The sequence below is a fragment of the Mustela putorius genome, unplaced genomic scaffold, assembly GCF_011764305.1.
Source record: "Mustela putorius furo isolate JIRA1106 unplaced genomic scaffold, ASM1176430v1.1 tig00003949_pilon_pilon_pilon, whole genome shotgun sequence".
Lineage (NCBI taxonomy): Eukaryota > Metazoa > Chordata > Mammalia > Carnivora > Mustelidae > Mustela > Mustela putorius.
This window is the reverse complement of record NW_025422093.1, coordinates 6,666,652-6,672,276: the sequence shown is the minus strand read 5'-3', so window position 1 is coordinate 6,672,276 and position 5,625 is coordinate 6,666,652. Positions and strand designations below refer to the sequence as shown.

General features: G+C 40.5%; 1 non-coding gene across 1 annotated transcript; it reads right to left on the bottom strand.

Moving 5' to 3' along the window:
- Positions 1-4,426: 4,426 nt before the first annotated feature.
- On the bottom strand, positions 4,427-4,528 carry LOC123389128. Its single transcript, XR_006603656.1, has one exon. It is a non-coding gene; the product is annotated as a U6 spliceosomal RNA (small nuclear RNA).
- Positions 4,529-5,625: the final 1,097 nt, after the last annotated feature.

The following is a 5,625-nucleotide window of genomic DNA, read 5'->3' as shown; positions in this document are numbered from 1 at the left end:
GTCATTGCCAGCAGTCCTAACATAGCAACAGCTTCTGGAAATATTCCTTCTACCCATTCTGTGAATGCTCCTGGCGTGTGAAAATGAAGGTGTAGGGTCAGAGGTCTTATCTGAACTGGAAGTAAGTGGGTAATAGAGGAGAAGCTAACCTGTGGGAAATTCTTCCCATTAGCAGATATGTAAAATTCTTATCATTACCTCATCCAAACTGAAATTCTCTTGTGTCAGGAATGCACTTATTAACACAGCATGAACAACGATAAATGCATCAGACAATTTTTGGAATCTGGAAACTTTAGAATCATGCAAATAAGAATTTAGTGTAATACCTGTGTTTGTAAGGCATAAGTTTAGACCAATCTTAAAAGCAGCTCATATGTGAAAGAAACTTGATAAATGTTTTCTCAAATTTGATAGAAAGTCTAAAAAATCTACATGATGTTATCAATAAGGGGGTAAGAAGTCATAAAAACTTTTTTGAAATCATTAATCATAAAAAGCCAATTTGGATTAATCATGTTAAAGGGAAGACTGAATTATCTTTTTTCTCTTCAAAGTAAATGTTACAAAATTGTATTTCATATAACGAGACAAAGATAAAGAATTTGCCAGTTGGAAGGATGAATAAGCATTTAGAATATGGATTCCAAAAGTTGTTGCTCCCCAGAAATGTAGGACAAAAAGCATTATAAGGATATGTCAATTAATAAAAATATAATTTTCTATGAATTTTGTGATTTTATGGTACTTTTCAACTTTTTTAAAAAAGATTTTATTTATTTATTTGACAGAGAGAGAGAAAGAGATCACAAGCAGGCAGAGAGGCAGGCAGAGAGAAAGGGGGAAGCAGGCTTCCTGCTGAGCAAAGAGCTTGATGTGGGGCTCTGTCCCAGGACCCTGAGAGCATGACCCAAGCCGAAGGCAGAGGCTTAACCCACTGAGCCACCCAGGCCCCCCCGTACTTTTCAACTTTTCAAATTTTGTAATCTTACAATTTCTTATTCTCAAAATAAGAATTCCCTATCACAACAAATCCAGCATCCTTTTTCTTTAAAACGGCCCCCAAATGGCCCCCATCCCCCATCCCCAGGCCTTGTCCATCTGAGGACACATGGCTATTATATTGGCATCTCATAATCAACATGCCCAAATCAGCACTCTCCCCAGCACCTCCTGGACTACCCTCCCCCTCCAACCATAAGTATCCCTCAGTTTCTCTCCAGAAGTGTAGTGGCATCCATCCACTGTCAAACATATATCCTAGTCATTCCTGATGACTCTTTCTCCTTTAGTCACACACCAAATCCATGCTTCAGACCTTATAGTTCCAGCTCATCATCATTTCCTCCTCTTCAAACTGACTACCACTCCCCCAGTTCGGCCCCTGTTGAGATAGAAGGAGAGCCCTCCACTGGTCTCCTGGCTCTGATGCTACCTCATTGTCCCTCCTCAGATCTTCTCTTCAGTTGACTTTTCCCTCCTAATCCCACATCTGACTACATCACCTACTACTACTCACTTTTTCTTTTTTTTTCAATTCCACCCTCCATCCACATCCTTTGGGGAGACCCTGAAAGGCCCTCCCAGGTATGGATATTGCCTTACTGGATAACATCATTTCTCTGATCCTTTCTCTAGCCCCCCAAACTCCATTTATGTTCCAGGAATACTGAATTAATTTCAGTGCATCAAAGATGCCTTATTATTTCTTCTCAATGGACTAGAAATCTCTCCTCATGCATTGTCTGCTTGGCAAACTCTTCATTCCTCGGGATTCAGTTTAGAACCTGCCTCTGCTGTGAAGCCTTGCCTGACTGCTCTGCCCTCCGCCACACTGACAGCTACTAGGAACCAGCATGTTCTGCACAGAACGGCCTTACCGCACTGTAAACATTTGCTCCACACCTATATGGAAAGACACATATCTGTTCATCTGTTGTCTTTGATCCTCCTTGGTTGATGAATGAATTTCTCCTCTCTACCCCATACCCAGTTCTCAAATTTCCAGTGAAAGATTGAGATAAGTTGACACATGTGGATTTAGAGTATGGATGCCATAAAGCTTACCCGTGATTTCTCTTTCTATCTCTTTAGTTGGAGGAATGAGGATGGGAGCTTAGAGATCACATATGACAAACTTTTATTATGGAATTGTTTGAACATTTTACCAAAAAAACACATTACTTTTATAATTCAAAAATGCCTAACTCAGGAACAGCCGAGATAGTTCCATATTTTCAGCTGTGATGAAAAGATCTTGGAACTTCATGTCTTGCTTTTTTCAACCACTTCACTTTCTGAATTAAGTAAAGGGAGATCAGTCTTCTCCTTTGGAGTAAATTTTGCAAAAATTTCCAAGAATTTTATCCAGTAGCAAAAAAGAGGCTTTGGCCTCATCCGTACATCCATCCGTCCATTTTTACACAAGGTAATATATTCACACAGTGAGCCCTTCACAAGAGACAACAGTCTCCCTCCCCCACTCTGTGCCCCAGGCACTCTTCCTCCAGGCACACTATTATTTGTAGCATTTCCTTCTAGGCTATTTTATGTGTTTACAGACAAGTGTTTCTTAACCTTTTTATCTGAAAAAAAAAAATACCTGTTTTAGTCTGCTTGGGCTGTCAAAACAAAATAGTATAAAATGGGTGACTTATACATCAGAAATTATTTCCTCACAGTTCAGGAGGCTGTAAGTCTGAGACCAAGGAGCCCACATGGTGAGGTCTGGTGAGGCTTCAAGTTTATACATGGCACCTTCCTGCTGTGTCCTCACAAGGAGGAGAGAGAGTGACCCTGCTCTCTAGTTTTCTTTTTTTTCTAGTTTTTCTTCTAATAAGAGCACTAATCCCACAGTGAAGGCTATATAATGAAGCAAACTTACTTGCAGTGACACCCGCTTTTTTTGTTTTTTTTTTTTCTAAATGGAGCTTACCAAAATATAACATTTTTTGTAGCATATGCCTTTTCATCCTCTCATCCTCCATTGATTTTTCATAGCACTTAGAGAATAGTTTTAAAATAGTTCTACACCGGGCGCCTGGGTGGCTCAGTGGGTTAAGCCGCTGCCTTCGGCTTGGGTCATGATCTCAGGGTCCTGGAATCGAGTCCCACATCGGGCTCTCTGCTCAGCGGGGAGCCTGCTTCCTCCTCTCTCTCTCTGCCTGCCTCTCTGCCTACTTGTAATCTCTCTCTGTCAAATAAATAAATAAATAAAATCTTAAAAAAAAAAAAAAGTTCTACACCTCTCCTGTGCAACCCCTTAGGAGTCTTTACGATTCTTGTTCCAGACTCTTTGTTGCTTAACACTGGGGGACACCCTGCTCCCCACAATGGCAGTGCACCAGCAGACGCCCCACACACCCTACAATGGCGGCACCCTGAATGTCTCGGGCAGACTTTAAGTGCTTACTTCATGGAATTTCCTCTGTTTGGAAACCACACCCCACAATTCTTTCTTCAATGTTTGTTGGAATTAGTAATTTGCCCCTCTATGTTCTCATTTCACTTTACAGCACAAGTTACAATGTAAATGCTAGAATGAAATTCTAAGTATCATGTGTTCTCCTGCCTCTATCACCTACAGATCAGAATTGTATCTGATTAATTTTGTGTCTATAAAGTTCTTTCAAGACACTAAATTCAAGTTGGCCCAAAGAATTAATAAACTGTATTTGGGAAGATGGTAGCATGAACTTACAAAAACCTCTGAAAGTTTAAAAACAAAGATAATTGAGATAAATTGAAAAATCTAGCATCACAGCTATGGAAGTTTGTGGTCTTCTTTATGTTGAATGTAAAATGTAAAATGGGTATAATGATTTACTAGCTGTTTTTAGATGCTATAAAATGAATGCCTCCCGGAGAGATATATATGTACTCGTTAAAATCAGTACCCTGAGCTGGCAGAGAACAGTCTTCTTCCCTAAAGCACTTCTTTGGAGCAGTTAGTTTTCATTTAAAATGTGAACTGAGGGGGCGCCTGGGTGGCTCGGTGGGTTAAGCCACTGCAGGTCATGGTCCCAGGGTCCTGGGATGGAGCCGCACATCGGGCTCTCTGCTTGGCAGGGAGCCTGCTTCTCCCTCTGTCTCTGCCTGCCTCTCTGCCTACTTGTGATCTCTTTCTCTGTGTCAAATAAATAAAAAAAAAATCTTTAAAAAATAATAAAAATAAAATGTGAACTGGGGGTTTTAAAAGTATTTTAAAGTCCTTAGGTCCAACTAGAGATTTCAGAACCCCCTACCTCCAATGTGAATCCCAAATGTTCTCTGTCACCTGGGAGAATAAAATTGTTAAGGCCATGTGTTTGTACCACAAATAGTGCCTGATGACAGATGCTATTCACTGTGTAAGAAGGTACTAAAGACTTAAATACATTTGATATACCAGCTCCATTCTTTATCCTAATCTGGGTCATTTTTTAAATAAAATATGGAACGTTTCACCAATTTATGTCACCCTTGCATAAGGACCAAGCTAATCTCTGTATCATTCCAATTTTACCAATTGTGCTGCCCAAGCGAGCACTTAATCTGGGTCTTCTAATATGATAATCATGGTAATCAGTCTTTGTCCTACATCCCATGAAGGATAGTGAAAAGAGAAGCCCTTATTAGGGGACTCTTCTTACCACCACTTCTATTTCTCTCTTATTTTCTTAGAGACTTAAAGAATGATGTTCAAGAACAGACATCTCCCTTAAAGTTATGGTGGAGGTAATGAGAGAGAGAGTTTTTGATACTGTATTATTTAAAGTATAATTTAGATCTCTTTTTCTTCCTCTCATGGAATTGAGAATTTCTGTGTTTTAAAAAACAACTAAAGGGGTGCCTGGGTGGCTCAGTGGGTTGGGCCGCTGCCTTCGGCTGGGGTCATGATCTCAGGGTCCTGGGATCGAGTTCCACGTCGGGTTCTCTGCTCAGCAGGGAGCCTGCTTCCTCCTCTCTCTCTGCCTGCCTCTCTGCCTACTTGTGATCTCTCTCTGTCAAATAAATAAATAAGGTCTTTAAAAAAAAAACAACAACTAAAATTCTGATGTGAAAGTGGTTAAAACTAAAAAATGTAAAATTTTGTTTTAAATTTTTAGATAAATAGAATTTCAAAAAAATAAAACATTAAAAATTTTAAAAAGTAAGGTTAAAAATTGTGTACTTTTATTGTGTTAAAAATTAAGTACTTGTGTACTTGTGAAATGTGCTCCTTTGGCAGAGCCGGAAAATCACCCACTTAGAAAAACATAAATATACAGTAGTTTTAAGTATTAGAAGTGAAAGTAATGGAATTTGAATGTCAATGTAGAATCACTGTTGTGATGAGATATTGAGTGCAGTAAGTTTTAATTGTGCCAATACTGGCCGGGGGCGGGGGTGGGGGTGGACATCCCGACCTAGGGGGAACAGTAGATTTCCGACGCGCAGAAACAGTAGGACGACGTTATCCTGCGATGAAAGAAAGCGCCTGCGCTCAGACTCAGTTGGCGCCCGCCCTCCTGCTTTTTCTCTAGCCGCCGTTTACACTTTCTTTCGCGCTTTAGCTACCCGGGAAGCCCAGCCCCAAGCGTCGCTGGGCTCCGATTGGCTCCTTTGAAAGTCTACGGACTATCTGATTGGTGGGTCCCGGGCCCT